Source organism: Vanessa cardui, chromosome 27 (genome assembly GCF_905220365.1).
Source record: "Vanessa cardui chromosome 27, ilVanCard2.1, whole genome shotgun sequence".
Classification (NCBI taxonomy): Eukaryota; Metazoa; Arthropoda; class Insecta; order Lepidoptera; family Nymphalidae; genus Vanessa; species Vanessa cardui.
Window position 1 is genome coordinate 4,573,845 of NC_061149.1, and position 24,883 is coordinate 4,598,727.

General features: G+C 33.2%; 1 protein-coding gene across 1 annotated transcript in view; it reads right to left on the reverse strand.

The window, feature by feature from the left end:
• LOC124541191 overlaps positions 1–24,883 on the reverse strand; it is a 132,918-nt gene that overhangs the window by 93,673 nt on the left and 14,362 nt on the right. Inside the window, exon 2 of the mRNA XM_047119059.1 lies at positions 803–958. The gene's annotated coding sequence lies outside the window, so the exon portion shown is untranslated. The remainder of the gene's footprint in view (positions 1–802; positions 959–24,883) is intronic.

A 24,883-nucleotide genomic window follows, 5' to 3' on the forward strand; every position in this document is an offset into this window, starting at 1 on the left:
AATTTTACAAGTACAATTTACCATTACATATATTATAAACCACACTATATGTATTGTATTGTTATTATATCGATACGATGCAAAGTAATTAATTGTTTGCATTGATAATAAGCTCAGCTTTTACACAGGTATAGGCAAAAGAGTTTGCGCTGGTAATCATGCAATTGTTTTGCGCAAATAAACGTGAATTGATACTTGAACGTGTAGCACAGCTCTTATAGCCGACGAAAATAGCATGAAGACGGTGAGAAACCGGATGTCGTTGTGGCATTAGTGATTACAAAGATAACACAGGAAATTGCCCAAGAGAAGGAAATCGTATTTTTATAACTAATATCATAAAACTGCTTAAAGTTCTTTGTGTTAATTAATTAAGCGCTAGCGACGTACCACAGCTTCGCACGGGTACAATTCCCGAAATGGCCCCGTAGTTAAAACACATGCAAATAAACCATTGATTGCTTAATTTGTGTTTATAATTCATCACGTCCTCGGCTATGAAGGAAAACGTGTGTGATATTTCGAAATCCTGCCACATGTGTATTCAGGCAGAGTGGATTTGATCCAAATCTTCTCCTCAAAGGACCAGGAGGCCTTAGCCCAGAAGAGGGAAATATACAGTACAACTGGTAATTGTAAACAATCTTATAATTTACTTTGTATCAGAATATAGACATATTGGTAGCTGGTTCGTGTATTTTTATAAAGAGTCTCTTGGCGTTTCTTCTCAGTATCATCATTTCGAATCGATGACGTAAGACAATATAATGAAAGTATATGTTTAATTGCAAAGGTCACTCACCTTCAATGGTAGCTATCATTCAGAACACGGACCGCCGTTGTACACTGCCATGATAAACACTTCCGAATTTCACTTCATGTCACTTCACTGCACGACACTTGGTACACTACACTTGGTTTGTCACTTATTGCACATCTCTATTCCTGCGTCTTTAACCTGTAACAATAACAAAACGATTACTATCCCTGTCGTTCGATCCACTATAGTTATATTATAATGACCTGTAGGACCAAGATCGCACATGCTAAGAACACTAGAATCTTATTCGATGATTCAAATGAGATAACAGAATTTGAATTAAAACATTACTCGACGATAAAGAAAAACCTGCGTGATCAAATGATATTCTACATGAGGATGGGGCGATTTGGTCTTAAAATTATCTTTATGTATAGAGGAAACTTTGGTAGTATATTACTTTGCATAAATAGACTTATACTATGTATGTGTTCTTTAAGAATAGAATAAGAAAAATACAATATTTTATTTAAGTTCAGTTTTAATCAGTAACAAAATTAGCGAATTAAAACGTTTAAAAAAATACAGAAACCTCAGGCTTGGCGGTCTTTCATAATTATGTAATATAAATTCATAATTTTATAGTTAAACATCTATGCTAATAGTATAAAAGAAAGTAGCTGTCCGTTTCGTACTTTTTGACCCCTGAGAACCCGATTTATTGAAACTGAAGCAATTTGAAACCCCAAGAACACAATTTTTTTTAATATCTAATACCTACAGACCTTCCCGCAACGACGCGAGCGAAAACATGTATCACATATAATATCACTATATAGTATCACTTGGAGGTAGAGCCTTGTGCAAGCCCGTCTGGGTAGGTGCCACCCACTCATCAGTTATTCTACCGCTAAACAACAGTCCGCAGTATTGTTGTGTTCCGGTTTGAAGGGTGTGTGAGCCAGTGTAGCTACAGGCACAAGGGACGTAACATCTTAGTTCCTAAGGTTGGTGGCACATTGACGATGTAAGGAATAGTTAATACTTCTTACAGCGTCATTGTCTATGGGTGATGGTGACCACATACCATCAGGTGGCCCATATGCTCGTCCGCCAACCTACACCATGAAAAAAACATATAAAATTATATTCTAATAGAATGAATACATGAAACGTTCGATTATAGTAAATTTTATGACGTGGTAAAACATAAATAATGGTAACACACCCCACGGTTAGGGGACGCTGAGGAAGCGGCAAATTATGGCAAATGCACCCTCCGAATGATTTAAGGGCTCCGTGATTTCACATTAATGCTGATATATCTGATCGATTATTTACTACATACGTATATATTATGTTTATTTAAATAAAGTTTTGTTATAGTTTATACCAGCGATCTGTCATGACTTCGCTCGGCAATGCTGATACAAAATATTCTTTAGAATTTATTTAATAATTTCTTAGAATTTAACGAATGGATAGAGAAAGGAATGATGATAGCCGAGAAATTATGTGAAAGGCGGCTATCATACTATGGGCATGTTATAACAAGGAATGAGGAACATATTGTGAGGAAGGTCTTGAGCATGGATGTGAATGGATATAGAGGTAGAGGACGACCTTAGGAACGATCGATGGGTTGTGTGAAGGACGATATGGATAGAAAGAATGTTATTTGTGAGATTTGTGAGATGACGTCTGACAGAGAAGACCCCAATTAAAATTGGGATAAGGGCAGGAGGATGACGATTTTCTTGGAATTGAACGCGCCATCTTCGTTAAAGATTCTCATATTCTCAATACCAGGCCATATAGGCTTATAAATAGAAAACATTTTATAATTAGTTTTGATGGTTTTACTTGGTGGTAGGGCTTTGTACAAGCCCGTCTGGGTAGGTAACACCCACTCATCAGACATTCTACCGCTAAACAACAATACGCAGTATTGTTGTGTTCCGGTTTGAAGGGTGAGTCAGCCAGTGTTACTACAGGCACAAGGGACATAGCATCTTAGTTCCCAAGGTTGGTGGCGCATTGACGATGTAAGGAATAGTTAATATTTCTTACAGCGTCATTGTATATGGGCGATGCTGACCATCAGGTGACCCATATGCTCGTCCACCAACCAATTACATAAAAAAAAATACTTTTGATAGTTTAACGTTATAAGGATTGATACAACATACATTTGCGTTGCGAATTCCCAACAAAGCCTTAACTTGAAGGTAAATAAGAATTGAAACGCAACTAAATATTATAATTATATCATTATATCATATTGTAACGAATGATTATTAATAAGAACCACTTAAAAATACTCATAAATAAAATAATAACATATGATTATTATTATATTTCGTTGTTTCATTCTTCAGATATAATTAACTAGGTAGTCCTTCTAACCTACAAGGTAACGTCGCATATTTAAGAGATTTTATTTTTTTTTTTTTTTTTACTGTGGTACATAATAAAAAATAATTTTTCGTGTACCTACATTATTTCCTTCATCGTTACTGCGCTCAGTATTAGCCTCATTCTTTTTTCATGCGAGGTAACGATCGCACGCGCTCTTCAAATATAAGAAAGTTTATCATTACAAGGACATAATGCCGAAACGAAAAAGTCTCGATAAAATTAATTATTACAAAGAAAAAATTAAGAAGTTGGAAGAAAAATGTAACCGACGCAATAAACGTCGTATAATCATTCAATCCGACTCATCTGACGATAATTCAGGTAAGCCTTATATTTTATCTGCAATATGAATAATCCAGAGTCATTATGGTGTCTTTTCATCCTGAGTTTAGCCGAGAGTTAAACGAAGGAATGCATACTTGAATGTTGGCCGAGAGTCAAAATCAAGTAGAAAATTTGTTCAATATCGAACTCATTATGTTGCAGATGTTGAGGTGCCCGTAGCAACTGAAAATATTCTGCCACATTCTGAATCCCCAGAGGTTCAAACAGAAGTCTCGGATTTGAGAACAAATACAATTCTCGATCTACCCACCTCGGACGGCGAATTACACGGAGAATCAGCAACTTGACGCCTGAGTATTTGCAAGCGCTAGTAGATGCTATTAATGAAGTACCTCAATACGGTGAAGATATTCACCATGACTTAGCCCTAAGGTGGCTTCCTATATTACGTAGAGGTCTACCTAAGGATGTCCGCGAAAAACTTGTGACATCTTATTCAATACCGAGTAACTGTAAGTTATTGAAAGCTCCATCGTTGAACGCTGAAATTTCAGCCGCAATTACTGATTCTCTAAGACAACGTGACAAAAAATTAGAAAATTATCAACAACAATTAGGCGTGGGTATAACAAGTATTAACAGAGCAGTGACATTGCTATTAACGGATGAGGATAAAATTAAAGCCATCAAAATACTCTCGGATGCAATTCGTATTTTGTCAGACTTGCACTATCAGGATAGTGATACTAGAATTAAATTACTATCGCCTAGTTTAGACAAGTCAATTTTAAATATTATTGATAATAATGAAAGAGATGAAACACTTTTTGGTAATAACCTTTCGGAGAAGATCAAAGCAGCCAAGACTATAGAAAAACAAGGTCTGTCAATAAAGAAGAATATTATTCCCTCGAAACCTCCTTCCGTCGCTACACGACCTCGACAGGGAAACTGGTCGGGCCCTCCCCGGTTCCCATCGAACAGGGGGGGGAGGGGGGCGCACAGGATCACAGATGCGAGCTTCGACGACGGCAACGATACGTCGAACGCTCCCTACGGGCACAGCACTGCTACCACGACCCAACCACTCGAGCAAGCAACGCACTCATCAGCCGCACCGATATCCATAGAGGTACATGCTGGTCGTTTACAATTATTTTATAATTGTTGGTTAAAAGTTACAACCAATCATGTTATTTTAAAATAGATTCGCGATGATATCTCAATACCTCTTCTTAGTCACGTAACTCAAGTTTCAACTCCATATAGTAGTTTTAACGACGCTGATCAACAAAACATACAAATAGCAATTGATAAATTATTAGAGCTAGGCGCTATTTCATTATGTTTAACGAGACGAGACCAATACATTTCTAAAATATTTTTGGCACCGAAACAAAATGGACAAAAACGGTTTATTTTGAATTTAAAATCTTTTAATAAATTTATACCTAAAATTCATTTTAAAATGGAGGATTACAGAACAGCGACAAAATTAATAAGTAAAGGTGGATTTCTTGCAACAATTGATTTAAAAGAATCTTATCTTTTAGTTCCTGTCGCACAAAGTTATCGCAAATATCTCAGATTTATTTTTAAAAATAAAAATTCAGAAATAAATATGTACGAATTTAAAGGCATGCCTTATGGTTTATCAGTGGCGCCAAGAATATTTACTAAAATTATGAAAGAGGTAATGAGCTATTTACGAAGACAGGGACATACGTCTGTAATATATCTAGACGACATATTGTGTATTGGTGTAGATTACGTAGATTGCTTGAACAATGTAAAAGTTACTATGCAGGTACTTGAATGCTTAGGTTTTGTTATAAATTATCAAAAAAGTTGTATCGAACCTCAACAAAGTTGTAAATTTTTGGGTTTTACTTTTAATACATTAAATATGTCAATTTCATTACCAATAGAAAAGCGAAGGAACATAGTGAGATTAGTTGAGAAATATTTACAATTACCCACATGTTCTATACGTGAATTTGCTCAATTCATTGGAGTACTGACAGCTGCATGTCCAGCTGTTAGATACGGGTGGTTATACACAAAAGTATTCGAAAGACAGAAATATCTTTTACTTAAAAAATCACAAAATTATGACACTAAGATTAAACTTTCTAAGGTAATCATACCAGACTTGTTATGGTGGAAACAAAATGTTTATCAAACATTCTGTCCGTTAAAAATAAGAAATTATGAGCTAGAAATTTTTACCGACGCCTCTAGATCTGGCTGGGGTGTATTTTGCAATAATCAACGAGCAAATGGACTTTGGAAAGATAGTGAAAAAGTATTTCATATTAATTATTTAGAATTACTTGCGGTTTTGTTTGGTTTAAAATGTTTTGCAAAAACGAAAAGTAACTGTAATATACTCCTACGGGTAGATAATATTACTGCTTTTAGCTATATAAATCGTTTAGGTGGGATACAATACCCACATCTCAATAATTTGACTAAAATTATTTGGCAATGGTGCGAAAAACGCAAACTTTGGTTATTTGCATCTTATATAAATACGAAGGATAATAAAGAAGCTGACCAAGAATCAAGGAGAATAAATTATAATATTGAATTTGAACTATCACCAATTGCCTTTGCTAAAATAATTAATAAGTTTGGACAACCTCAAATAGATCTGTTTGCTTCTCGCACCAATACCAAATGCAAAGATTACATATCATGGAAACCTGACCCTGAAGCAGTAAATGTTGATGCATTTACGGTCAATTGGAGTAATTTATATTTCTATGCTTTTCCACCCTTTACATTGATTTTAAAATGTTTAGAGAAAATCGTTCACGATAAATCCACCGGGATTCTAGTATTTCCTTACTGGCCCTCCCAGCCTTGGTTTCCATTATTGCAAAAATTACAAAAATCTGAAATTTTATTTATTAACAATGGTATTTTATATGATGACAGGTCACAGAAGCAAGGACAGAGCCTACAGCCTACCCTGGGAGCTGCCATACTTTGCGGCTCGCATTCTCCAGGCGGGGCGTTCCCAACCAAGCATTAGATCTTGTTTATGCGTCATTATCAGACAACACTATACGGCAGTATAACGTTACTTACAAACTATGGTGGAATTTTTGTATCATGAATAAGTTTAATCCTATGGATCCCTTGGTTCATGTTGTCATGTCATTCATAACAGATCAGTACCATAAAGGTGATTCCTATGGATCTCTTAACTGTCATCGCTCGGCATTGTCCTTACTTCTGGGTAATAATATAGGAAAAGACGAGTGTATTTCCCGAATGTTGAAAGGTGCTTATAGACTAAGACCTAGTGAACCTAAATAAAGACATAGTTGGGACCCACAAGTAGTATTAAATACTATAGAAAATTGGTACCCTAATCAAACCCTGACTTCGGAAAAGCTTACGAAAAAACTTGTCATACTTTTAGCGCTGTGTACTGCGCATAGGTTGCAAACATTTTCATTAATAAAAATAAATAATATTAAATTATTTCAAAGTGAAATAAGAATTTATATCCTCGATATAATCAAAACATCAGGAGCAGGAAAAAATCAACCAATTCTTATATTGCCTTATTTTTTAGAAAAACCAAGCATTTGTCCGGCTAGGACTTTAGTTGATTATATAGATAGGACTAAACATTTAAGACCAAGTAATATAGATAACTTGTTTATTACTTTGAAAAGACCTCACAAAGCTGTTACGTCTCAAACTATCGGTCGTTGGATTAAACAAACTATGGATTTATGTGGTATAGATATGTCAGTATTTAGTGCACATAGTACAAGGCATGCTGCTACATCAGCTGCTCGTGCTGCGGGAATTTCCGTGGATGTCATCCGTAAAACGGCGGGCTGGACCACCGATGCGGAAACGTTTGCTAAGTTTTACGATCGACCAATAGAGAATCGTGACAGCTTTGCAAGGTCTTTATTACTACCCAATAATAATTAAATTATTTAAATTACAATAACATTGTGAGAAACTAATAATAATAAATAATGATATTAATTTATTAATTGTGGTTTCATTATGATAAAAATGAGCAAAACTTGAACATCTCTAAACATCTACCTAGTTAATTATATCTGAAGAATGAAACAACGAAATATAATATATGATCAAACGAACTTCTCAAGTGAAGTTCGATCATTATTATATGAGTTGTTTCATTCGAAGATATAGATTCCCTCCCTCCCAAAAGCCCACAAGTTTTGCAAAAATAAATACTTTAAAGAATGAGGCTAATACTGAGCGCAGTAACGATGAAGGAAATAATGTAGGTACACGAAAAATTATTTTTTATTATGTACCACAGTAAAAAAAAAAAAAATAAATAAAATCTCTTAAATATGCGACGTTACCTTGTAGGTTAGAAGGACTACCTAGTTAATTATATCTTCGAATGAAACAACTCATATAATAATGATCGAACTTCACTTGAGAAGTTCGTTTGATCATATATAATCGAATCGTGTGTAACATGCCTAATTATTAAAAAAAAAAACAACAGTTAAGTGCGAAACGGAATCGTGCACAATAGGTTCCGTACTCTATAAAGTAATGTTACATTATATCATAAAGTTATGTTTCTTTTATAGGAATGCCTTATTTATTTTATTCTGTTTTTTCCGAGAAAAAATGTCGTTATTTTTGAAAATTCAAAAGGCCTTACTGTAAGTTCGTGAGATACAGCTTGTCGACAGACGGATAGACTACGAATTTTAAGTAATAGTAATAGCCTTCGGGTAGGTAAAGTAAAAAGTAAAGTAACAGCCTGTACATTTCCCACTGCTGAGATAAGGCCTCCTCTTCCATTTAGGGTTCCGTATTTAATTCCGTATTCCAAGCCTTAGGGTACGGAACCCTAAGTAGTCACGCGAGCAAATAAAAACCGATGAACATATTATTATTAACCGTTAAAAAACGACGAAGGTGTTGCTTCTGACATCTACTATAATAAAAGATGTACTTGCTATCCTCTTTCAATTCAAACATAAGAAAGAGACACATATACTTAGTCCTATAAAAACTTAGGTTAGGTCGGCTCCCAATTTATTTGATCACATATACCATAGTCTAATTCAACGTGAAGAGAACAGAAGAAAATAAACAATATTTGACCTTGAAATAACGCGATATCATTGGTCGAAAGCTTGCTTAATCTATATTCACTATGTATTTTCGAAAAAAAATGCCTTTTGAATGTCGATGTAATACGGAACTAAGGAAGATATCATTAATATATATAAGTAGTTAAGTAGAATAGTGTTGAATTACAGTTTATAATATATTAAATAAATTAATAAATATTGGACAGCATGAAATACATTACTCTGATCCCAATGTAAGTAGCTAAAGCACTTGTGTTGTGGAAAATCAGAAGTAACGATAGCACCACAAACAACCAGACTCGAGACAACTTTTTCTACGTCGACTCGGTCGAGAATCGAACCCAGGACCTCGGAGTGGCGTACCCATGAAAACCGACGTTACACACTACTGTTCCACGGAAGATTAAAATATATTAGTCAAGAACTGTTTTTAGTGTATGTAGTTTAACTATTAGCACGTTAGGAATACGTAAATATTATCTACGATTATTTATTACAGGTTTGTTAATTAAAGACTGATCTCAGTTCGGATGAGATCCTCATCTTTATGTCGTATATATAGTTGATTATATACGTCACCTTTTTAATCAATACCCTTTCCTTTGCTCAAAAGACTGGAAAAGGTCACGTTAGCATGAGATCGCCCTTTGAATATACTTTTGATATTTATCAACCGACTTCCAAAAGGAGGAGGTTATCAATTCGTCTGTATTTTTTTTTTTTTTTTTTTCACTTTCACTGGGTGGACCGATTTTGATTGAGCCAATAAAACCCTACAGTATATCTATCAAAAAACAATACGAGAATACTTTAACAAATTTGTTTTTTACAAATCACCTTTTACACAATAATAATCTTTTGATTGTTGGGACAAGGGCACCGTGGCTGACACCGGCTCCAAATATAACAATAATTATAACTACATGATATAATCGTAAATCGACTTTTAAGTAGTCTAATATTTTTCATTTCATTTAACTTAGGAAGACTCTAAAAAATATGTTGAATGCGCAATTATTTTTATTACTTTTTCGTGCATATTCATTTGTTTTAAAATAGTGTTTTGTTTGAAGTCGGTTTTTCTTTTTGTTAAAATTTTTATTTTAATCCAGAGCAGTCCAAGTAACCTGTAGTTTGGAAGCTGATGATTAAGTCTTGGACCATATAACCCCTAATAAATTGCAGGAGTCATATGCTAAGAAGCTGGTATTGTTATATATTATGTACACATTTGGTGTACATATATACATATATCACTTAAACCATTTAATGATTGTTAGACTTCTCACGAATATATGTCAATTGTTAGTCATATGATATACTATGTTAGTAAACAACTGTAACATACATATATTTGAAAGAAATAAATTACAAATGCGTTAAAAATACTACTCACGCACACATAAATATATATTATTGTATATACAGTATATTAAATATTTATAGTTGAATAATAATTTGTTTTTTTTTTTTATTTCTGTTAAATCGTCATCTTATGTTTCTGACAACTTACCATTAGGTGACTATTACTTTGCATTAGAAAAAGAACTTTTCTTTGTCTCTATACAAATGGTACCTCAGCTACCAACACTGAGGGTAACAACACACACACATACACACGTTTCATATAACACGACATAAACAATATGTTAATATTATTTTACGTCATTTTGAGTCCTACTTTTATAAGAGCTTAAGACAAGTTATTACTTAGAAGTCAGTTTACTTTATTTGGACTTTAATATATAATTCGTTGGTTATTTAGTCACACACACATACATTTAAATACAATAATCACTGCTTTGTTTCGATATTAGTGTTAAGTTAATGGGTGAATGATTTGCTTTCGAGTCGGTCTGAAGCAACGCCATCCGAGCATCCAGTTTAACATCATACACACAAACACGAGATGTCCCGCGAAATAAAACGACCGCCATCACGTATTGATTCCTGTCAACTGTCCCTCTCCAACGGGCCACAGGTTCGTAGGCGCGAGTGAGACGTCCGCTTTCTTGGCAATTCGCCGTGATGTAATGTTTACTTGTGTGCAGATTAATACGGTAACGCCCTGTGCTTATTGGTGTAATAGAATTAAGGGCGACTACACGGACAAGACAGCGTCGCAACTGTAACGCTCAATTGTATTATACTCACAAGCTATCCTTATTTAACTTGAATGTTATTGATATCTATGTCAAAAGTATAGAGTTAATATAGCAATAAATATAACCTATTTATAAGCTACTTGCAGACGCCCGCGGATTCTCTCGGGTTTTAGGGTGACGTATGTGTCATGTGTCAGGCAAAAAAGTAGCCTATGTCAATACAAAATTTCATCAAATTCGGTTCAGCTGTCTGGTCGTGAAAGACTGACAGACAGACAGAGCTACTTTCACATTTATATTTGTAGTATTAAATATAGATAAGTAAATATTGTTTAATAGCAAACGTAAAACGTTATAATTTATAGTAAGGAATTATTGCTGGGTGATTGGTTTGCATTTGTAAAACAGTTCAGTTCCTCTTTCAAGAGGCCGTCAATCGAATTTATTGTCAAAAAAAAATTAGAAACAATAGTTGAAAATAGTATGTTGTAAGCATGCAAATTATTATCATTATTATTAATATTATGTACACCAGTACGTTTTAATATTAATTATGATCTACTATTTAGATACTATATTATCTATTTCACATAAAATATAATGCTTATTACATAATGACCGAACACGCAGGCAAAATCGCGTACGCAAACTAGTATATTACAATAATGTTTCATTATAGCAAGACCATCGAATGTTTAAATAATCATTTTCAGTTAAAATACAAGCGTTTCGCCTATCGTATTACATAACCTGGTCACCCAAACTTCCATCGTAAAACCCTTACTGAACAAACAAAAGGTTGTGTGTTATGCAACATTCGACTATAGCTCATTACACATAAAGTATGTAATCGCGTAAATGTAAATTTATGATTATGCAGCATACGTTTTGATGGATCGAATTAGGGGTCGTTGTATATGCACCCTAATTTTAAGTAACATTAATGTAACTTGGTACAGTTCGGGAAATAAGTAATAATAATTTGTTTTATATTTAATTTAATTTTGCACATGACTCTTTTCTTTATAGAATAATTATTTTAATTTTAGTTCATTGTTTGAGAAGCCTTATTTGTTACGGTTAAATTATTCAAACGAAAATCGAATGAATCGTTCAATGTTTATTGTTTTATTACTGGCAAGACTTCGTGATTTATGTATTACTAGAGATCCGCCCCGGTTTCGCACGGGTGCAATATTGATACTAAATATACTATAGATTTTTTTTTTTATTCAAGACATCACATTAGAAACTTCTACTATATTGTCCATGTATTTTATACAAAAACCTGCCTCTCAAATCACTCTATCTATTAAAAAAAAATTGCATCAAAATCCGTTGTGTAATTTTAATGTTTTAAGCATACATAGGGATATAGGGACAGGTTTCGTACTTTTAAAGATTTGAACATACATAGGGATATAGGAACAGAGGTAGCGACTTTGTTTCAATTTGTGTAATGATTAATGATGTATTATCTGTCAATGTCAACGATTAAAAATTTAATTTTTAAAACAATACGATTCTGCATTCGATATTTAAAATACGCGTTGCGGTCAATCAAAATGGCGTCGACCGTTAGTTTGTCACGATATTGTGCAGAATACTTGATTGATCGACGCTTTTGTTACTCCCTTGTGCCCTTCGCAGGGGAGGACGACTCTGAGGCGCGGGATTACGTGGGGTTGTAATTTGAGTCTATATTTTGCTTTATAAAGTATTTTCTATGAGAACAAAATTGCTTTCGTAACTAACTTTTTACACTTTGATCGTTTAGAAAGTCAGTTTTTCTTTTCTCTGGGCGACTGTTAAGTAACAACACAACCGGAACGATTTTCATTATTTTTTCTTGATTTTTATACTTTTAACCGCTTTATAAATCCATACTAATATTACAATTGCTAAAGTAACACTGTCTGTCTGTTTCGATTTCACGCCAAAACTACTGGACCGATTTAAATGAAATTTGGTACACAAATAGTCTAGAGTCCGAGAAACGACATAGACTACTTTTTAATTGGAAAAAAGAGGTCTTACATTTGTAATATTTTGTAAATTAATTCATATAATCTACGCGAGCCGCGGGTAACACCTAATGCCTGTATATATTAAAATACCCGTGCACAGACAATACAAAAAAACTTGAAATACACGATGTATCAAATACCCACCACTTCCTGCGACGACATTGATATCTTCCTCGTCAAAGTATCAAAACTGTTCAAACACAAATATCAAATCTAACAAATTTAGCTATACCCATCGAACGTAATATCAGATTTGTTTTATATAAATTTCATACATAACAATAGATAATTGTGCACAAAGAACAATCTACATTAGTCATCGTAACCAAGGTCTTCGTATTATTTCGCAAGCGTACAATTTGCAATAGAGTCGGTAATAACAGACGTTGGTTAATAAACCATGGGAAAACAGAAGGTAAGCGGTCACTTTCTAATGCTAAGGATCCCGCATACGACAGACAAGGAAAGACAATAGAGTTCACGGTAAAACCACAATCAATTATTTACTCTTTATAAATTCATAAATGGAACAAGATGGCGTCTTTTTATGTAATTATATAATACGACTGTTGACATTTCTCACCCTGACGTTATTTACGCATTATATAGATCTAGCGAACTGCCCCGGCTTCGCACGGATGCAATACTGATACTACATATTACAACAGAATTATTTTATTTACGACATCACATTAGAAACTTCCAAAATTTTCAGTGTTTCTTTACTATATTGTCTACGTATTATATACAAAAATCTTTCTCTCGAATCACTCTATGTAATAAAAAAAACCTATTTGTTTATTTAAGACATCACATTAGAGATTTCAAAAAATATCCATGTTTCTTTTCAACCGACTTCCAAAAGGAGGAGGTTATCAATTCGTCTGTATTTTTTTTTTTTTTTTTTTTTATGTTTGTTACCTCATAACTTTTCACTGGGTGGACCGATTTTGATAATTTTTTTTTTGTTTGAAAGGTAGTGCTTCCCGTGGGGTCCCATTTTTTTATTTTTTTTCCGATGATGGTATCCATGTGAAAACGACATAAGTCTTAAATTTGCATTATGTTTATGCGCGACAAATAGGTGAATAACTGAAAATCACGTTAACCAATTTTGATAATTCTTTTTTTATTATAAAATATATACTTCAAGGGTAATTTGGTGAAAGTTTGGTAAGGTTCTGAGCACAGGATCCATGACAAAGTAACGGAACGGAAGGGAACGGAACAATTCTGAGGAGCACGTTAGCGATACTCGGTCGAATCTTTTATTTATAGGTTATTTGGATATTTGAGTCACCTTCCGTAATGTGGTTATGTTTATGTAATTATCATAGTCGAATATTATAATCAACTAGCTACCCACCCCGGCTTCGCACGGGTGCAATACTGATACTAAATATACTACAGAATTTGTTTATATACGACATCACATCGCAAACTTCTAAAATTATCAGTGTTTCTTTACTATATTGTACATGTTTTATATACACAAACCTTCCCCTTGAATCACACTATCTTTTAAAAAAACCGCATCAAAATCCGTTGCGTAGATTTAAAGATATAGGGACAGAGAAAGCGACTTTGTTTTATACTATGTATATCAAAAAACAATACGAGAATACTTTGAGCCGGTGTCAGCCACGGTGCCCTTGCCCCAACAATCAAAAGAAAGAAGCGATACGAGCCCCTTGATTGATCCAGTATATTATTGTGTAAAAGGTAATTTGTAAAAAACATATTTGTCAAAGTATTCTCGTATTGTTTTTTGATAGATATACTGTAGGGTTTTATTGGCTGACACCGACTCCAAATATAACAATAATTATAACTACATGATATAATCGTTAATCGACTTTTAAGTAGTCTAATATTTTTCATTTCATTTAACTTAGGAAGACTCTAAAAAATATGTTGAATACGCAATTATTTTTATTTCTTTTTCGTGCATATTCATTTGTTTTAAAATAGTGTTTTGTTTGAAGTCGGTTTTTCTTTTTGTTAAAATTTTATTTATTTTCTATATTGTCTATATATTATATTTCTAAATTGTCTATGTATATATTATATGTCACTCTATCTATTAAAAAAATCTCATCAAAATCCGTTGCGTAATTTTAAAGATCTAAGCATACATAAGGACAGACAGCGGTAAGCGACTTTGTTTTATATTATTTATAGAATCTGTTAACAATGTATAGCTCCAGGGACATCGATTTCGCAAGTAAAAGGTTTTAACGACATCACACCTTTTAAATATAATAACACGTGGGTGTTATAATCAATAACAGCAATCGCAAACGCTAACATTTGCAGTATGGTTCTGTGAGAATTCACTTCGAATTTCACTTGTGAAATGTTGACATCTATCTCAGAATTTAATAAAGATTATACTAAATGTCGCATATAAAATTCTGACATTTTTCATTACTTTGATGGTGAGATTCGGGGTTCTAGTTACTGAATAGCCTGCTGTTATGGTACAGGGTTTGAACTAAGCTACATTCTCGTCATTAGTTAACCGAAGAGAAACACAGCGGGCGATAATCAGTTAAAAAAGAAAACATACTCTCTACAATGTCTACTTGTCCTTATTAATCTATCATACATTAGTTGTCGCACGCACTTTGCCGCGTTTTAGGATGTTGGTAGTCATGTGTCAGACAAAAAGTAGCCTTCGTTCTTCCTAGGAGTCTAAATTTGCTTAATACAAAATTTCATCAATTCGGTTCAGCGGTGTGGTCGTGAAAGAGCGACACACAGACAAGAGTTACTTTCCCATTTATAATATTAATATAGAAATCTATCACTTATAAAAACTTAACTACTATTAGATAATAATAATATATTCCTTATGTTTATATTAGGTGAATAGATTGGGTTTCCTGATAGTAAGTCACTATCCCCATACATTGACAATAGAAGTATTAAACACCAAAATTTGAACTTTAAATGTTATGCCTCGTATGTTACACTGGTTCACTCACCGTTCAAACCGGAACACAACAATACTCAGTAATGCAATTTGCCGGTAGAATACGTAATGAGATATTTAGGTGGTAGGTATTGAGCGGTCGTGAACAAAGATGCACAAAAAATGTATTAATAATAAACTTTACTTGCTCAAAAATAATACTATGATCGCAGTTTCGCGAACACTATAGTATATTTTTTTCAATGAAATTCCATACAATCAATTATAGATTTTAAACACTGGTGTGAAGAGCTATTTCGGTTTAACTTAAGAAAACCTTGACAAGGATTCATAATCTGTCGGATTAAAAAAAAATAAATGCACCCATTGTCTCTTGAGCGACCGATCAGCTGTCTCTCACGCACGTGCCGAGTTAGAAAGAGACGGCGTTCGACAAAAAAATCACTCGCGTCCTGTGTTTATCGCAGTCGTTTGTTTGAAATTGGGCCCTTTGTAATTTTTATTTTACCAATACGCTATGAACGTTCCTGCACTTTTAGGGCTCCACGTATCTTAGCTAATAATAAACGTGGCATGTGTTTGTTACGCATTTTCTTCTTAATCAAAAAATCTAAATATACTTTATTCTAGTAGGTTTTTACAAGCACTTTTGAGTCTGTATAATCTAGTAATGAATTGCAAAAATATGCCTTATTTACAAATATATTTTTTACAAATGCTTTGAATTTATGAAACGGCAATGTTAAAAATGACTGTCCACAACTACAGATCGCTAAAAAACTATGATTTTTTAGTCGATGACATATATCGCAAAATTCGTTTAATCGAGATAATCCGCCTGTTGCACCTCATGCAACTTTTATGTAACTAAAATGTTATTTTTTAGTTGTAAGATTGGGTGCAATAAAGAATAAATAAATAAATAAATAATTCGTTATTAATTCCAAAGAATAAAATGACAATAATGATGGGTCTTCATCTAGTTTTGATTATAGTGCACCATTCCATAAATTCATCAGCACTAACTTTACTTACCAAAATTAAAAACTTGCTTAACGGAATTCGAACTTGCGATCAAACGTACTTTGAACAGCAACCCTCATAATAACCCAGTAATATTTTACTAAACAATTTATCCGCGTAGGCTTATACAAGCATATTTGAATCGTCATTTAACATGTGTATTAAGTGAATCTATCACGGGTTTGGAAGTTTTTTTAACACCATCGATCTTTCTCCCTCTTTTATGCCGGCAAAGTCGGGTAACTAATATGTAACAAGAATGTGAAAGTTCAGTGCATTATGTAAAGCTGCAATTTGAAAACTGCATTATGAAACGACTTCACGGTTATTTGTCATGACGGAATAATAAAATTGTCGCTGAGAGAATTCAAAAATTTATATTTTAATATTATTCGCCTACCCGCGTCAGTTATTTGTGTAATTTCATCTGGGTAAGTATCATCAGATATTCTACCGCCAAACAACAGTACTCAGTATTGTTGTGTTCCGATTTAAAGAGTGAATGAATCAATGTAACTACAGGTTAAGGGATGTGACACATCAGTTCCCAAGGTTGGTAGCGCATTGGCGATGTAAGGAATGATTACTCTTACCGTTTACCCCGCAGGAATCCACTTTCCATCAGTAATAGTGCTTGACGATTTAAAACTAATCGTAAGTAAATGTTTTTCAATACAAATATAACAAAAAAATAACATCAACAGCCTGTAAATTCCCACTGCTAGGCTAAAGGCCTGCTCTCCCATTGAGGAGAAGGTTTGGAACATATTCCACCACGCTCTTTTGATTAAATTTAATTTAATTGGCATAGACAAAATCGACGATATAGGTCGTTACTTTATATCAATATTGATAAATGACATTGAAAACACAACATACATAATTTTGTTTCACGCATTGGCTACCTTCAGAAAGGTACAACTAATAATTCCGCACAAGTGTTATGTGGAATTATTAAGAAAGTAGTAGCTTTATTCGGTAAGAACCCTCTAAAACTATTACGACGACCGTCTTCGATCAGATCAGAGAGGCTGTGAAAGAGCGTTGATCTACAATCAAATAGAATAGTTCTTTTTTTTTAAATGAAAGCAAGCTGTAATCTGTCCACCTTTGCCAATAGGCAGTTACAAACTAAGCTTGCGTTGGCAACACACCAACCAAACAAAATTAATTTAGCAAGATTTCTTTTGTCAAGCTGAATCTGTAAACGCAAACTAACTATCAACGTACAGCTTAACTATCCTATCGTATTATTTATTTAAGGAATAGTTACACAGGAACAGGGGTGGACAGATTCAAACAACGGACAAGTATTTCCTTTTAAGATTATTAAGATAGTATTAATCATTACCAGAGTACTTTTAGCATTGTCCATAAGCCAACATCTCTCGGTGTCTGCTATAGCACAAGATAACTCACCCCCTATAACTGGAGAGCAATACATGTTATTACTTTATAGCATAAGATCAATTTGTGGTACTTAATAAAACAGACCACAGATAAAACATATTTAATATAACGCCCGTGAAACGACAATAAATAGAATTATTAAAGAATATAGCCAATCTACTTGCATTGCTTTTATAAATGTGTGAGTGTTTATCTAGGTGTGCGTGCTTCTACTTAAGACCTATTAAAATAACAATGATCTATTCCGATAAATAATAGTAATATAAGAAATACAAAGTAAATTACACGCGCTAAAATTTTTGGCGCAATGGTAGTACAACTTGGCATGCCACCCGTGCTTGGCATAATGCCAAGTCCAGTGATTGGTTTTACAATTCATTATTCCTTACGATTTAAGACAAGCCAAGAGTTACGTGTTATATTAATTACGTTCATTTGATTATCTTTTGTTATTTTATAATGTAAGTCGCCGAGCATGAAATCGCCAAGAATCCTAGCTCACCTCTTGAACCCAGCAACCCAGCTTGGCGTGCCTATTCACTGGACCCCTGCCAAGTTGATCATTTGTTAAATGTTTTACTATATCTCGTAAGCATTTTTTTAATCCCAGTTGATTATATTCAGTTTAATTTCTCTTGATATAAAGTATTATTTTGATACATAAAACACACTTAAATAATAATTTTATGTTATTGTAATAATACCAATTCGTGCTTTTAAGTCCATAGTATAAATGCATCTTAACCGATGATTCAAAAATCAAAATCAAAATAAACTTTATTCAAGTAGGCTTTACAAGCACTTTTGACTCGTCATTTTACAATTAAGTGAAGCTACCACCGGTTCGGAAAGTAGATTCTACCGAGAAGAACCGGCAAGAAACTCAGTACTTACTCTTTTTTAACATTTAAAAAATACAAAGTCATGTTAATTGAATACAATTATTTAAATTAATATATCCTGCTTGGAAGTCAACAGGTATTAACTCCACGCTTTTTTATCATCTATAAAATCTTGTATCGAATAATATGCTTTTTCTACCAATATATTTTTTACAAACGATTTGAATTTACTAAACGGCAAAGTTAAAAATGTCTGCGGAATTTTATTTGCGGGATCAAACCCAGGCAGAAATTAATTTTCAATGCTTTGTTTTTAATTGTGAAGAAAACATGTCGAGGAAACCTGCATGTGTCTAATATCAACAAAATTATGCCACCTGTGTATCCCGCATTGAATCATCATGATTAGCATCTTTGAGCAGACTCTCTGCTCAAAGACTTCCTCAAAGGAAGAGCAGGCTTTAGTCCAGCATTGGGAAATTCACAGATTGCTACTGTTATTAGTATTTTAAAAGGGCATTCCAAAAATCGTCCCAATTCATGTAGAATATAGTAATGGTCATTTCACCTAATAATAGTTAATTATGGAATAAACCTAACACTAAACTTAGTTAAAACATTGAAATGATTACAAAATAATGTCAATTTTACAAGATTTATTGTAATTTTTTGGTATAAAATAACGATATATCGTTTTTAATTAATATAAATAATACACAGAAATCACTTTAAACTTTATATATTCCCTATAAGGGCAGTTTATATAACAGACACGCGCAAACATTTTTGTAGCTTATTTTAAGGCTACACCTTTATTGATATGAAATTTAATGCGTATATTAATCAAAGCCTATTTATAGTTGATACAAAACTTAATGGAAATGAAAATATTCTTTACTACTAGTCACCCGCAGCTTCTCTCGCGTTTTAAGGTGTTGTAATTTGTTGGCAAAAAAGTGCCCTATATTTTTTCTTGTAGTTCAAGTTTGCTTCATACCAAATTTATTCAAAATCGGTTCAGCGGTTTGGTCTTGAAAGATCGACAGACAGACAGAGTTATTTTCACATTTATAATATTAATAAAGGTAAGATAAGTAATACCTAATCGTCATGTTACAGAAAAAAAAACTATAACTATAAAAAAGGGGCAAAAGGACTCACGCATGAAAGGTTACCATTATCTATAAAAACGGCAAAAAGCCATGTATCTCCTATACAAGAGACCTTAAATATGTATTTTTATTCCGTTTTTTAGTATTTATCATGGTTCATAAAACACAGACTGCTGACAGACGGATAGACAAACGGACGTAGGTATCGTATTAATCCTACTAATGTTATAAGTGCTAAGTTTGTGGATGGATGTATGTTTGTTACTCTTTCATAAAAAAACCACTGAACGGATTTGGATGAAATTTTACAGTTATATAGGTTGTACATCAAAATATCACACAGGCTATAATTTATAATGATTTTATGTAATTTGGTCATATAACGATACATATTAAGTAGCTGTGCGAAGTCAGGGCAAGTCACTAGCATATATAAAACGAAATTATAGTCCCTTTCACCCTTTAGGTACAGAATTATAATTTAATGTATATTGTGCACTAAGAGTATTTATAATATAATTATGTATAACCACTAAACTACTTATATCAACTTTAATTTTATCCAAGTTCCGATAACAGTTTCGTCGACATTCCAAACGCAATTTTTTCGCAAATCCATTGATTAATCAAGCTCTCGACCAATGATATCGCGTCAATTTTCCATCAAATATAGTTTATTTGGCTTTTTTCCTGTTATGGTTGTAGAGTATAAAGATGTTTGGTGTTTGTAGCAATAATTTGTGATAATGATATATCTTTAAAAACAAAAAAAAGCCTTAGTTTTTATTTTAATAATCAATCTATTACGTGTTTATTATATTATACGGAACCCCTCTTCGAGTGAGTAGCACAAGGGCTTATAAGAAAAATTTATACGAAATATGACTCTATTCATTCAAGAATACGAACGCTAATTAAGTGGAATAATATTCTTCAACATCTTCAACAATCATTGTAATACACAAAGTCATAATGACTTATACGCCAAAACATTTCTGATGACGTCATGAATCACTTGCGTAGAAACTATATGAAAATCTGTTCAGTATTTTTTTTAGGCTTCATATACATACGCGTTGACTTAGTTTTATAATACATATGTTACATATGTCTATGTTGAATTTAGATCCCATATTATAAACATTTAACTTTTTTTTTTAATACTTAATTTCTGAACCCATTGAATTAATTTAAATGACAGCTGTCTAAGTATAGACAAGACTATTTATATATTTTTAAATGTTAAAAGTTTGTTAATTTACGTACAGCAATGCGGGCTCATAATAGTTATTAATCTATATATAAATATAATTGGGTCGTACCATAAACATAACGATATCTTCGTGGGGGACAATTGTGTGGAATCTAAAATACTTTATTAGTTCAGACGAGTACAAGGATGAAAAGTGATAAATTATTTTTTTAAATCCGACCGACTTCGGGAACTAAGATGTTATGCCTCTTACATACATTACACTGGATCACCCTTAGAAACCAAAATAAAACTAAGTATTGGAGTTTGAAGGAAGGAAGACAATCTAATGGTCCAAATGGGACAATGGATGGTCACCACCGTTTGCCGCTGTAACAAATATAAATCGTTACATCGCCAATTCCCCACCAACCTGGGGAACTAAGATGTTATGTCCCTGATATATGACAATTTCAAAATCCTGAAGCGCACTACAGGTTACTAATTATAACTACTACTAATTGTAATTAGTTACACTAGAATATTGTCCATCCCGACATCTCAACAAAAGTTTTTCTTTTATTTTTGTTGTTGTTTTTTTTTCGACATGTCTAACAATTTTCGTTCTATTTCAACTTATTTACACAAAAACCTCAACAAATTATATACCGAAATTTTCTTTATGTATCCTTGTCTATTAGTGAAAACTGCATGAAAATCCGCTCAGTAGTTTTGGAGTTCATCGCAAATATACAGACAGACGTGGCCGGGGGACTTTGTTCAAAAATATGTAGAGATGATGATAAAAACTTAATGCTTCCTTGGGTTTGAACACGTAATTTTTTCTTTAGATTCAAAGGTTCTAACTACTAGACAATAATGGTCAACACTATTGAAACGTACATTTTAAAATAAGACATTAATTCTCGTTTAATTCGTAGTGTTTAGATAGTTGACGTAAAACCGCATTCATTTTAAGGCAACATATTTTACGCGATCTGACTTGTGTTTGGTGGACGCTGAATATAATGAACATATATATTTAGACAAGTATCTAGTCTGGAAGGCTGTTTTCTTATATATATTTTATTCTAGAATAATCTTAGCCTACCCCAAACCATATACATATATAACTAGCTATATGATCTGCCTGGTATGTTTTTTATTTCCGTCGCGATCTATGTGTTAAGGCATTGTTAAAGATTTATAATAAAAAAAATGTATAGTTGTTTTAAAATAAAAAAAAACTGATAATTGTCAAAGGTAACTAATTTATAATGCCTGATCTATTTTTATTTCCAGAACACACTATATAAATATGAAACCTTTTTGGAATATAATAATTATATTTATTGATTGATGCTATAGCTCAAGTGCTTTTTTGCATTTTTAGGGGTACAGGTTCACTAAATAAAAGATATATAATTATATCAAGAAATTGTTAGTCGTGTACAATACAGCTGAGCTAATTGCATGTAATAAGTAAATACAAGGTATGTTTATCTTTATTCTTTCTTTGATTGGATAAGGCTAACAATTGTAATGAGAGAATCAGTTGGACGGCATGAGAGTTGATACGTTGCCGTGCCTTTCTATCGGAAAATGTATATTATATATGTATGTATATTATATATGTATGTATATTATATATCTTCTGTATATAAGATACATAAATATTATATGGTAAATATATACAAATGTCATGATACATCGAACCCAAGTCATATCCTAGCTAGAAACATTGGAACAATTTTCCAATTTTGTTTTTTCTCTGTATATTGTAAGCCTATAAATTATTATTTACTTAACTCATTAACATAAATACTTTTTGGTTTGAGGTCTTTATAAATAAAGAAAAAAAAAAGAATTTGAAATGAGAATTGTAGATATTGGTTGACAAAAAGAGAGGTTAATTTATTGTGGCAATACATAGAAAATATAAATATTGTAATTGTTAATTCTGATGTTACAATTTTTATAAGCTGTGTATTCAATAAGTAATTTTCATATAAGGAGTACATGGATAGACAGTCGTTTTACTGACTATATGTATAGTGTATATACTAAGTGCCTCACAAATGGCAGTGACACAATACGAACTAGATTCAGTGTTCAACTTGTGACCTACATCTTGCTGTTTCACTTCTTGAAAGCATTAGACATAATTTATGTCCGTTTGAAAACATACGAGTGATTCCATTTACGAATTATATTGTTTTTTAATTTTTTATTTTTTTAATATGGAACGATAGTTTTTTTTTTTCATAAATTATACTTATATGTGAAAGTAATTCTATTTTCAAATAATTTCCTTCGTCAATTTGTTATTTAAGAAGAATTCGATTAAGACATATCGACAAGAAAAAGGATTTTATATTTTTAATAATTTCTGTACTGTACAACAGTGCTAGCTTATAGGGCCGTAACCTGGCCATCTGAGTCCAATGTTCCATCATGTCGGGGAATAAAAGAAAAATGTTGATTTTTACGGACAATTTTTTTCAGTACCAGCTCAGAGTCTGGAATTGTTCACCCATGCCTCGGAAAGCACGTAAAACCATTTGTTCTAAAGCCAGAGTTTAGGCTTTTTACCGTAACCAGTACCATCGAATGAGAATTATTAAATTGAGCGCACTTATGTTTGCGTATGTATTTCTGCGCTATATTTTACGCGCAGATGACTATTTTCCTTTAAAAATTGCTGTCATGACTGAATGTGATCGGATCATACCATAAATGCCAGTTCTAAGTTTTAATAAACCTTCATCTGAATTTTGCAAGGGGAAAATATTTAAAAAAAAGAAATGGGATGAGGGCTGACACTAGAAATGGCCATTACAGATAACTTGACGTACTTGAAGACGTGAAGTTTTTTTTTTATATATGATAGTTGGCAAACGAGCAGGAGGCTTATCTGATGGAAAGTGACTACCACCACCCATGGACATCTGCAGCACCAGCTGCTAGCAGGTGCGTTGCCGGCCTTTGAGGAAGGATCACGCTCTTTTCTTGAAGGTTCTCATGTCGTATCGGTTCGGAAAAACCGCGGCGAAAGTATATTTTAAATCACTACAAATGCCAATTAACTATGATACATAACGACGCTCGTAACATTGTAATCCTTACGTAGAATTTCACTGTTATTACGTACTGACGTAGATGGTTTTGTCTCGGCGATGTTAATTGTTTTGTTTTTCGTTTCCTGTGACGAGTTTAATAAAATGTTAATCGTAAACTTAAGAGGGAATTCTCACATCGATACCGACCATTTGTTTTGTATCTTGACTTTTGATTGAAAAGAATGAATTTTATTGATTTATGTAGTTTCAAATTAAGCTTATATAGAGCTGAGGAATATGTTCCAAGCCCTCTTCCTAATGGGAGGCCATAAGCTCAGCAGTGGAAAATTTACAGGCTGTTACTAGAGCTGAGATGGCCAAGTGGTTAGAACGCGTGCATCTTAACCGATAACTGGGGGGTTCAAACCCAGGCAAGCACTACTGAATATTCATGTGCGTAATTTGTGTTTATAATTCATCTCGTGCTCGGTGGTGAAGGAAAACATCGTGAGGACCGGCGTGTGTCTAATTTCATAGAAATTCTGCCACATGTGTATTCCACCAACCTGTTGATGATGATGTTGATGAAATTTAGCTC